Source organism: Ceratotherium simum, chromosome 10 (assembly GCF_057802395.1).
Source record: "Ceratotherium simum simum isolate JZ-2026a chromosome 10, ASM5780239v1, whole genome shotgun sequence".
NCBI lineage: Eukaryota > Metazoa > Chordata > Mammalia > Perissodactyla > Rhinocerotidae > Ceratotherium > Ceratotherium simum.
The window spans coordinates 20,204,545-20,217,196 of record NC_141909.1 but is presented as its reverse complement, the minus strand read 5'-3'; the positions used below and the strand labels follow the sequence as shown (position 1 = coordinate 20,217,196).

The window sequence follows — 12,652 nt, the reverse complement described above, 5'->3', positions numbered from 1 at the left end:
TTACTCTGAATCTATCTAAAGCATACCTTTCCAATTCTGTATTAGGCAGATATTTATATTGTAAAGATAAACACCAGAAGTAGCTTCATTGAGTTAAATTATGCAATGCATTGGAAATAAATATGCAAGAAATTGTGTTTATACCGATCACAAATTAATAGAGCTTAAGAGACTCTGCTTATTTTAGGTGAATTACTCATTTAAATGTAGGCTTTCTTTCCTTTGTTTTCATCATGACAAAATTAAAGCAATGAATGTTATAGGATGTAAATGCAAAAAGAAGCAAGTATGTAAAAAGAAGCTACTTCTGTAGGCCTAATATAAAGACAAAATAGATGGAAATTTCTGAAGAGAACTAAAAATAAATGCAATTTATTTCATTTTAGTTGAAAAACTAAAAGAAATGTATTTTTGGATCTGTCCTGTTTAAAATGGTATTCTGGCTCTATTAGGTAATGGAGGAAGTTTATGGGAAATTGTGAAAACTGTCTACAGGAAAACAAAATACAATGCATTCCCACTGCAATTTTTTCCAAACAAGCCATGCGTATTTTGAAGACTATAAAATGTTGCTTGAGTAATGAATTCTGCACATGATAATGTCCTTTTATTTCTCCTAAAACTAATACCTATCTCCAAGGAGTTTCATTTAATTCTGGTATCATGGAATTGGATGATCTTACATGAAGCCTGGAAATAGAGATACTATTCTAATATGACAATTATATATTGCTTAAATTATATCTAAAAGATAAAACTTATGAGAATGTATATAATGTGTCAACAGTAGTAATGAATACATCAAACCCTTACATAAGGAACAGAAAATATGCCCAGATTATAAGAATAAATAGTTCAAATGTCTGAATTACTTTAAATGGATGTGTGTACTGAAATGTAATTCATTATGAATTAAGGTTTAAAAGTAAGAAAGTTAGATAAAAATTCAGTAAATATTTCTCTAATCAAAATGTTCTATCATTAATTATTCAAGTGAAAAACTAAAATATTGGCTTTCATCATGATTCAAGTACAGTAAGACATTTATTAACCACGTAAATGCAATTTCATGTGCACTCTGTGGTTATAAACTTTGCTACCAGAGATGAAGGTACAAAATAGCCAGTGATTTATTCCGAACTTGAGTAAAGTATGAGTGGGTAAAAGTCAAGAGTTCAGGACATAGGATTCAACAGCGTTCCTTTTGTTTAAACTAAAGATAGAAGTTTTATATATATATACGAAAAGAGAGTACATATACAGAGCAGTTTTAAGATCTTGGAAAGGCCCCCATTTGGTTATCTTCATTCCTTGGGTAACTCTGGGAGCAATAGACACAGATCTCAGCCCTAATTGCTGAAATTTTTGAGCCAATGACTTTAAAGTTACAGGGCCAATCACAATGTTTGAATCCTATCTGGACTGGAAATTTGTTATGGCCTCTAGCATCATTTATGTATCTCCATCTGTGAAATATAATAGATAGTTTGATCAATTTTCTTCTAAGACATGGCTGTACGTAGAATCCACCCATTTATTAAATTAATTTCTGCAGTCATTTACTTAGCATACCTACTGATGTTTAGATTGTTTTCAATGTTCACTACTATAAACAATTAAATATTTTTCAAAAATAGTATTGTTCTATTAAAACTAAAGCCACATGTAAGATGTTTGATATTTATTGACAAATTTTCTTTAATAAATGTAGCACCAAATTATTCTGCCTTTAAAAATTTATGAATGTCCTATTTCTACATACTCATAATTAGCCTCAAAATATTTTTTCAAATTTACATGAAAAATGACTTAGATACAAACATACATCTATACGCCATGATCAAAATCTAAACTGTATCAATTTAATGCTCTTTGGAGTGATATCAGCATGGCTTTCCTAGAATCACCATATCTCCTTGTATTACAAGTATTTATTATAAAACTCTTAAAACTTTACATCAGGAAATTATGGCCATTCTATAACTTCGGTAAGTATTTTAACTGATTCTACATTTTAGTTCGGTCTCTACCTGTCTTTCACCAAAATAAGATAAAGCAAGCAAGTTTTCAACCATGTAGCGAAATGTAAAAAAACAAAACAAAACAAAAAACAGTATAGAATGGCCATTAGGTACATGAAATTGACAGATTGACACACACTAGAGAGTCTGAATTTTGCCAGAGTCTTACCTGTGAAATAGAAAGTGATCTTATATAGTGCTTCTGATTCTGATAGTCCTCAAGCCTCTCTTAAAAATGTAAAAAATCTCAGATTTCTCTCAGCATTACCAGCTCATAGTATATGTTTTCAGGACCCTCTGGCCTATTGGTCTATGTAAGAGCAGTTTCAGAATGAAATAAATGTAGAAGCCAGACAGATGAATATGCAAAGGGTGAGTAAACAAGGTTGGTGAACATAAAACATTGTTTCTAGAAACTTTACTTATAAAGTTAGAAGAGAGATATGTCATTGTCTAGAATTTAACTCTCAATGGAGAGTTTGATGATTTTGTTAGTTTGTTTAGTCTTTGTGATAGAGATCCTTACGTATTATTACATACTTATGACAAAGATTCAGGAGAAAAGAAGATTCCACTAAAGAGAGAGAGCTGATGGAGCTAGGCTCACTCAGAAATCACAGGAGAGGATGAAGCCATAAGCAGAAGGGAAACAGCTAAGTGTGGATTAGAAAAGAGACATCAATTCCACTTACACTGAAGGGAAAGAGAAAGGAGGAAATTTATTGGTGGAGAAAGCAAGTACTTAAGGGAATTCATGACAGATAGCCTCAATTACTTCTCCAAAGTAGGAGGCAAGGTTATCTGGTCAAAGAATGTTTGAAAGGGGGAGAAGTGTAGTGTAAAGCTTAATTGACTTCTGTAATGAATAAAAAATGAAAGCTGGCTGGGGATACGTTTTCAAACTGTGTTCAAAACTCAATCTGAAAATATTAAAAGTGTTGTTTAAAAGTAAACAAGTCAAGCAAAGCCAAAAATCCATGTTAAAGTTGGTTGAGAATTGTTAAAATGTTTGAGAAACATTTAAGAAATGCTGCTTTAAAGAAATTCAAACAAGATTTTTTTTTTTTTAAACTGGAAAGGACTTGATATAATAAGGTTTATGGATTGGGAATAAGATACATATAGAGGAAATAAATGGAAAAAAAGATGAGTAAATTGAGCGTGCTGCTACAAAAATGGTTAGAGTCATGAGGCAAGGGGATTAACGCATGTAGAGAAAGGAGTAGTGGAGGACATAAAAACAAGAGAAAAAAGAGAGATCCAGACATGGTCAGACTTGGTGAAGAGAAGGATAAAAACTTTGATCAGAGAGTTGGCTAATGGCGAACGCGGTTATAGTGTGGGATAATGTAACTTAATGCTCAAGTACAGTGTTAAGCCCTTGCTGATGAGTTGCTGAGGTTAATTGGGGTTGATCATTTGCCACACTGTTTTAAAAAGGAATCTAGGGTTGAGGCTGGCTTAGCGTTGTGCATTCTGCAGATGTCAGGAATTCTGGAAACAGTTTGGAGAAGAGAAAGAATGTCTTGTAGGGCTGGCCCCGTGGCTTAGCGGTTAAGAGCGCGCGCTCCGCTGCTGGTGGCCCGGGTTCAGATCCCCGGCGCACACCGACGTGCCATTTCTCCGGCCACGCTGAGGCCGTGTCCCACATACAGCAACTAGAAGGATGTGCAACTATGATGTACAACTATCTACTGGGGCTTTGGGGGAAAAAAAATAAAAATTAAAACAAAACAAAAAAAAAGAATTTCTTGTAGAAAAGGCCTTGATAAATGAAGAGGAGAAATCTAAACATTAGTAGGCCACACTAACAAATCCAAGGGGTATAAGTAAATGAAATGAACTTAGAAGGAAAAGATATTTTTGCCTGAGGGTAGAGTCTAGTGGCAGCCCTGGAGAATTAAGAGAAACAGGTGCAAAGAGACTTGTGTATTCAGAATCACTTTGAATTTTATCTAACTGAATGTTACATAAAAGTGTGTATAATAACATTAATATATATCATTATTAAAATAGTAACTTGGATTGACCTCTTAATCCTTGTCAAACTTGTACTGTGTAACTAAATATGTATATGCCTTAGCTCAATAAATTCAATTTTAAGAAAGTGTTATTATGATCATTTATAGATAAGAAAATCAAGGCTTAAACATTTAAGTATCTTTTTGAAGGCCAAACAGCCAGGAAGGAAGAGAAGCCTGTATGAAAAAACCAGGTCTGTGTGATTGTAAAACTGCCTCTATTGGAGGGTGGAAGTAGGGGAGGGAGGAGGTAGAAAGCAAGAGAATTGAGGATTAAAAGGGTGATTACAGGGCCAGCCCGGTGGCGCAAGCGGTTAAGTGCGTGCGCTCCGCTGCAGCGGCCCGGGGTTTGCTGGTTCGGATCCTGGGCGCGCACCGACGCACCACTTTGTCAAGCCACACTGTGGTGGCCTCCCATATAAAGTGGAGGAAGATGGGCACGGATGTTAGCCCAGGGCCAGTCTTCCTCAGGAAAAAGACGAGGATTGGCAGCTGTTAGCTCAGGGCCGATCTTCCTCACAAAAAAAATAAAAAGGGGTGATTATACGGTGATTAAAATGATAAAAATTTCTGTGAGAAAATTAGGGATAAGGAGTGAGATAATATTATAGTATAAGAAGAATCAGAATGGAATTTACCTTGTTTTGTATTTTTTATTTTTACATAAAGAAAGAACAACTTCTAGTACATTTGGGACAGAGCACATCAAGTAAAAGGAGCTTGTGGAGGAGAGATGAAAGTTAGGCCAAGATAAATTAGATCACTCGTCGTAATATGAGATGAAATGAGAGACAAGGAATATTTAGAGCAAAGCCTCGAAGGAGAAGGAAAAATCAGTAACATATGTTAGTCTCTTGTCAGTTTTTAGATAAACATGGCCTTGGTTTTGAAAGAGTTGTAGTTCTTTTATTTGCATAAGTATCACTATTAAAAATTCATTCCTTGCACAGATATTTCTATTGAAAGGATTTCAATTAATTCAAAATGTATTAAATTATTTTTCTCTCAAGAATGATGAAGGCAGAAATGAAAATTACACAGTTATAAAGAAAGAAGAAATGAAGAAAGAGAAAAGAGAATGAGAAAGGGAGGAAGGAAGAAAGAAGGGGAATGTTATTGGTTGATTAACATTATTGTTTGTTTAGTATCATTTCATGTGTATATATTCTTTGGTGAAATGCAAATATTTTGCCCATTCTTAAATGTGTTTTGTATTTTCTTATCAATGAGTTTAGATAGTTCTTTATATATCTAGAAACAAGATCTTTATTTTGACATTCAAATTGAAACTATCTTTGCCCAGTCTGTGGCTTGTCTTTTCATTCACAGAGTAACAGTGTTTAATTTTGATCAATTCCAACTTACTATTTTTTTTTCTTTTATGAATCATGGATTTGATATCATATCAAAAACTCTTTGCCTAACCCAAGGTCATGAAGATTCTCTCTTAGGTTATCTTCTAAGAGTTTTATAGTTTTACATTTCATATTTATCCCATTGATCCATTTTGAATTAATTTTGATATAACAGTGTAAGATATAGGTCAAGATTCTTTTCTTTTTTTTTTTTTTACATGTGTATATCTAATTGTTCTAGCATTGTTTGTAGAAAAGACTGCTTTTTTCCTGCATTGTACTTACAACTTTTAGAAATCAATTGACCATATTTGTGGACCATATTCCTGGACTCTCGATTATGTTCCATTGATTTCTGTGTCCATCCTTTCACTAATACCACATTGTCTTGATTAATGTATCTTCATAGCAAGTCTCAAAATTTGTTAGTCTGATTCTTTCAATTTTGTTTTTCTTTTTCAAAACTCTTTGGTACTTTGATTCTTTTACCTCTCCATATAAATTTTAGAATCAGCTTGTTGATATCAACAAAGATTACTCCTTGTATTTTGACTGGATTTGTTTTCAATTTGTAGATCAATTAGGGGAGAATTAACATCTGAACTGTACTGAGTCTTCCAATTCATGAACCTTTTGATTTCTTTCAACAGTGTTTTCAGCATATAGAGTCTGCACATATTTTGTTAAATTTATACTTAACTATTTCATTTTTTGGACTATTGTAAATGGTGCTGTTTTATTTTCAGAAAATCATATTTATTCAGAAAATGAAAATTTGATTTTATATTAGAAAATCAATTAATATAATTCAACATATTAAATGATTAATTAGAAAAATGACATTTAATAATTTCAATTAGAAAAAGCATTTGATGAAATAACTTTATTCATTAAGATTTTTAAAAAATCTCAGCATAATGGAAATAGAAGGTAAGTTCTTTAAACTTATAAGTTGTATCTACAAAAAAATATACAGCAAATATTATTAATGGGTAAAATTTGAAAACAATCCCTTAAAGTCAAGTACAAGACATAGGCTCCTATACTCCTTCCAGCCAAGGCAGCTGAGTAAGGCGAAATAGTGAAGTCAAAGACATATAAATTAGAAAGTGAGACACAAAAAGTTTTATATGCAGGTGATGCTTGTCAACATGGAAAATCCCAAAGGATCTAATTAATAAGTATAGCAAGGTTGTTTGATTTTTTTAAAAAAATTATATATAAAACAATTCCATGTTTATACAACATCTGCCAATAGTATATAAATATTATGCAAAGTGAAATAAGTCAGAGGGAGAAGGTCAAATACCGTATGGTTTCCTTCATTAAGTAGTAGATAATAACAACAATAAACAAACACATAGAGACAGAGATAGGATTGGTGGTTACCAGAGGGGAAGGGGGGAGCGAGGAGGGCGAAAGGGGTAATTCGGCACATGTGTGTGGTGATGGGTTGTAATTAGTATTTGGGTGGTGAACATGATGTAATCTATGCAGAAATAGAAGTATAATGATGTACACCTGAAATTTATACACTATTATAAACCAATGTTACTGCAATAAACAAAAAATTTAAAAAAAATAAATAAAAAATAAAATAGAGTTAAAAAATTCTCTAGGCTTAAATATAATGAAAGATTTGGATGAATTTTTTTTTTTTTTTTTGATGAGGAGGATCAGCCCTGAGCTAACATCCATGCCAATCCTCCTCTTTTTACTGAGGAAGACTGGCCCTGGGCTAACACATATCCCCATCTTCCTCCACTTTATATGGGACGCCGCCACAGCAAGGCCCAACAAGCGGTGTATCGGATCCGAACCTGGGCTGCCAGCAGAGGAGCATGTGCGCTTAATTGCTTACGCCACAGGGCCGCCCCAAGATTTGGATGAATTTTATGAAGAAAATGATAAAACATTGTTGAAAAATATTAAAGAAAACTAAACAAAACAGAGACATCCCACTTAATAGCATCTAGTCTAAAAGCAGATATAACATAGAATGTGTTCATTATCAAATATTGCTTATTACTACTGCCAATATGATCTTTAGTGTCAGTGCCCCTGGTGTATTTTAGTAATTTAAGGAAAGCAGCATACAATCTCTTTAAATCAACTTGTCTTCCTAAAATGATTTAAGAAGTTAAAATTGCTTTTTTTCCCCCTATTTCATAAAAAAATATAACTCGGTTATAGAATAGTCAGTTGCTATGGGTCCTGCAGGCTTATTTTGTCACTACTTTGTAGCACACTTTTAGATATTGGTAGCTATCCTAAAGCATCACCCTGTTTTCTGGAGAAAATTAACCATGAATTGGTAATCAAATATTTCAAAAAAAAGTCATCTCAATTTACAAGAAAAAAAAAGAATTTTCAAATTTGCTTACATAAGGCAGTGTCTCTGTATAGTCAGCTTTGTTGAACATGTATTTCTAGACTCAGAAAATCAGGATCTGATTCTTACACAATTATGAGCAGGCTCACAGGGTAGGCACAGTTCTAGGGCAGCACACACCAATGTGTGTTCTTTTCTGCCAGAACAGTAATTCTTGAAGACAGTAGTTCACATTGTATTTAAAGATAGTGGATACTTGGATTATTCTTAATTTGTTATTTTCTCTGCCATTTCCTTTATTTTAGGATCTAACTATTAGTAATATAGTTCAGAGGCTTTGAATTTGCCAGATTTTACCTGCTTTGCTGTGCCAGTTATCAAAAGCTTTAATATGAAACAGGATAATTTTGTAAGGGGAGATTTGAAAACAAAAATTCTGCCACAATCACGTTAAGTATAAAACACTGAGACTTCTACTTTAAACTATTTACTCATACAAAGTTACCATTTCCTTAGTACTTTGAAACATTGTTCTGTGGTGTCATTGTGTAAAGAAAGTACTTTGCTCTGTTGTATATTTTCAATTATCACATTAAATAGTAAAGCATGCATACAATAACATGCTCTTGAAAAAAAGTTATGTATAGAGGATCCACAAGTACATCCTTTTATAAAAAGTTAGAGTACTATGGTTTTTAGAGCTAGATAGATAGAATTTAGTATATATGTATATATTTATAACTATTCACACACACAAACACACACATATAGTTTCCTTTCTCTGCAATTTCTTTTACATAGGGAAATTCATTAAATACTGAAAAAATAATGCATCAATAGCTACATGAGAAAGTTCCTGATAAATCTTTGAATAAAGATGATGAAAATGTTAAGTAATAACTAGCACATCCATGGATAGTGCTTTCTATTATGCAATCAGGTCCCTAAAATTACTTTAAAACATTTAGCAAAATTTCTAACTTCTAAATAGTAAGGTGCCACATAGCATTCTCCTAGCTAAAGGCTCTAGAACTTGCTCAATTCAGCACCCTCCACTGGTTGAATTCCTAGAATTTTCCCCCACAGTTTCCTCAGTGCCTCACCTCACATCCTGGACACATTCATCTGCAAGAGATCAATGGACAGATAAGATTATGTTTTTCATTTCTTTTCCTTCTTTTTCTTTTCTTTCCTTTTCAAATTCCAAAGAACAAGTTGAAATGTCAGAGAGATTATTTCTGATGGCATTAGAGGTGTGTAAATATGTGACGTGCATTCTCTGTTCTCCCCAAGCAAATGAGCAACTGCTGTTACACTTTGTTCCTGGTTAGTTAAGCCTGAGTATAAGGGGAAAGGATTGAATTATACCACAATATTTCCTGTATTCTGACTATAGGATTCTAAGGACAAGTTGTCCACATACGCTAATTCCAAGAACTTCTAAATAGCATATAGGTAAACCAATACTGCAGAAAAGAGTCTCAAATTTAAGTTTGACTTCTTATGCCATCTGCGACCAGAGAAATTGGATCCAGATTAGTTTTAGAGCCATTTCTTTTCTAATAAGATTAAATTGATTATGCTATGCTCTCAAAACCAGGCATCACTATTTGTTGGAAAACATCATTTCCTCTGTTTTTGCAGTTACAAATTAAAATAGCACTCCATTAGTGAGATGAACTTCTTCAGGTTACTAATTAATATAATATCCCATAAGTGAGTTCTGTTTGCTTTGTCATTTGGAAAAATTTAATTGTCTTTGGAGAATGTCCCAAATCTTTCGCTCAGAATACTCTGTTTTTTTAATTTTTTTTCCCTATAATTCTCTCCCCATCTAAAAATCTGTGCTTTATGCCTCTATCCACTTTTCGCCCCCCAATTTCAACTGAGATAATTGACTTTACTGCTATCCTGAGGTGAGGAGAAACGGTCAATGTTTTAGCTATACCTCTCTAAGCATCATATTTTACTTCTCCCCTTTCTGGTAACAAATTATTCTGTTAGCCTTATAAGAACTCATTTGAATGGCATGTAAATGGGTCCATTTAAAAAGAAAAGAATCAATATCATTATTGCTGAGACCTACTCTATATTAAACCTGAAACACTTGTCTAATAGCAGAGAGGCGTTAAATTGATTTATAACACCTTTGTCATTGGATTACTCTTAGACTTGTCTCCAAAAGATCTTTAAACACCTTTCCTCTAAACATCTTTCCCTACATCATGTCAACAGTTCCTGGGAATTCTAATTTGAGATTAGGGTATGTTTTAGACTCACTATTGATAGATACCGGCTGGTAACAACTATTGGCCTCTGTTATAGACTCCTCGTCATGATATAGTTAGTACAACCTCTAGGCCATTAAAACTGTATGGGTACGAAAGAGTTCATTAGAGAGGAAGAAGGCCAGTCAGGGGTACTACTCATTCTCCTAGGTCTGCTTTCTAATATTTCCCCAAAGGTTGTGAGTCTCAGGCCAGCATGAGTTCCTGTAACACTCTGTTATTTCTACATTTTTCTTAGAGTGACCCAGTAAAAATTTAATGTCTTCAAGGAAGGTGTTTTAATAGTTTCTCCAATAGAGAATATTCCTTTGCAAATATCCTGTGGAAACCACCAACCCCAAGAAATTTTGTAATTCTCTGTAATTGCCATGGTAACATCAATTAATTAAGCTGATTTTTTTTCAGTTCTAGGTCTTACCTTGTGTGAAAATGTTATATACCTAGAGTATCACATCAAATAGTAGTGTCAGCCCTGCTTGACCCAGTACTATTCCACCATGTTCTTTGCCCATGTTCTTCCAGTCCTTCCCAGCACGTTTATGTATTTTAAATAAACAAACAGATCTTGATAATTTATGTCTCCAAATAGATTTGTGTGATAAATGCTAAAACATAGCAAGGGCCTGTAAATAGCTTGAGATATACTTTCCAAAAGAAAGATCTGCTTAGAATAGGTTAAAGCAGTGACAAGTTTTTCATAACTCCCCTTCCTCACAGAAATACTAAACATCACTGGTTCCTGAGTATGTTGCCCAGGACAATCCAAATCAGTGTATCTATCCAAATCTATTTTCGTGTAGTCATTCCATTACATACTTTCATTTTGTCTAATTTATTAAAAACTACCATGGGCATGGGGGTGGGACACAGAGCTATAACATTCAGAGATTACCTCAGTAATCATCAAATATTTAATATGTTCTTATAAATAAGTTCATGACTTCAAACCATGCAATCGCATTTGACTTCTCAAAAAAATGTGAGGCATCATTCCTCATCAAGATTATTATCTTGTGGCACATATTCTAAATTTAGGCCACATCCCTTTCATGGAGGAAATAAAGGTTATTCTTGGCTTAGAGCTTCTTCTCAATTTCTCTTTGCATTACAAAAATGAAAGCTCTCAAACATTTATTTGGGAAGAAATGAAGGCAGGGTCCAGTATACACAATTCCAGAGTAGGACCAGGAATGAATATTTTCAGCTTATGCTTGATCTTTATCCTAATCTAAGAATTGAATTTATAATATTAATGGGAAAGGCACATATGTATTAGGTGTAGGCATGTTGCCTGAAGAAGATAGAATCTGTTCTAGTCTATGCATCTCTGCAGGTGTCTCGGATCCAGCCAAAATATGGAAGTGGTACTTACTCTCAACTGAACCCAATTTCCACTCCTTCAGGAAATACTTGTCTGGTGATCACATAAAGCATTTATGAATAGGTTTAGGCAAACGAGCCACAAGGGACAGCCATTTTATAATATGATATTGTCTATAAGTTTGTCTAGAATTATTTGAACATGGTGATAACATATAATGCACTATCTGGGATGACCATTCTTCAAAATCCTTCTGTCTTTGCCTCCAGCTCCAACTCCACTCAGGGCCCTGCCTGTTGTGAGGAGACTGGAAACTGTTCAAGAAATGACCTGAAATGAAACTGTTGAGGGGCGGAGTCAAGATGGCGGCGTAGGCAGACTCTGAACTCACCTCCTCCCGTGGACACAGCCAATTTACAACTATTCGTGGAAAAATTACCCCTGAGACAGAACTGAAAACTGGATAAGAGGAACTCCTGCAACAACGGACAATCCTAACTGGAGTAGAAGAGGCAGAGACTCCCTTCTGGAGAGGAAAAACGCCACCTTCACAAGCCGCCAGCTTCACGGCCGCCGGGAGCAGCTCACAAGTATGCACCCTCCCTGGAGGCGCGGGGCCCTGAGCCGGGGAGCACCCCCGCTGTGGGCATTTTGTGGACCCAGCACAATTGAGATCAGCAGCATAATATCTGACTTTGCCTGCTACTAAAGCATTGGGGAGCACCCCCAGAAAACCCGGTTCACAAAGAAACTAAAACTGGCTCTTAAAGGGCCCGTGCACAAACTCACCCGTTCCAGAAAGCATCCTAAAATCACCAGAAAGAAAGGTGCACAGTGCTTCGGTGACAAGAGACTCACCTAATAGGCCCTGAGTGCATCTCGGTGAGGGGTGAGACCTCTCCAGGGACTGGGACATTGGCGGCGGCCATTGTTGTGGCCTGGTGTGAGCCTGCTGACACAGACGCCATTGGAGTTCTCCCTGAGACCTGCTAGCCCAGGGTCTGCTCCACCCGCTAGAGCACCGATTTAATCCAGCTCAGCCAGGGCAGGCAGCCCACGCTAGAGACTAGCCCCACCCAACAACAAGCCCTCAGGCAACGTGTGGGCCTGCATAGATTGGTGACTGGATTCTCTGCAGCCTGGCAACTGAGCTGACTTGAGCGGGGCAGGGTGTGCACAAGGAGCGGGTGGAGAGTGTGGGGCGGTGGCAGAGTGTGTGGGGCTCCCGCTGTGGAGAGACTGGGTCCACTTGGGGAGGTCAGGGCACACACACGGGGCAGGACTGTGTTGACTGTGTGTGTGGACCTGTGGGCA

At 35.6% G+C, this 12,652-nt stretch overlaps 1 long non-coding RNA gene across 1 annotated transcript in view; it reads right to left on the bottom strand.

The window, feature by feature from the left end:
• The window catches only part of LOC147916070 (uncharacterized), a 35,042-nt gene extending 22,643 nt beyond the window's left edge, over positions 1 to 12,399 (bottom strand). Inside the window, exon 1 of the long non-coding RNA XR_015553327.1 lies at positions 12,197 to 12,399. This is a non-coding gene — a long non-coding RNA (uncharacterized LOC147916070). The remainder of the gene's footprint in view (positions 1 to 12,196) is intronic.
• Between the last annotated feature and the right edge of the window lie 253 nt (positions 12,400 to 12,652).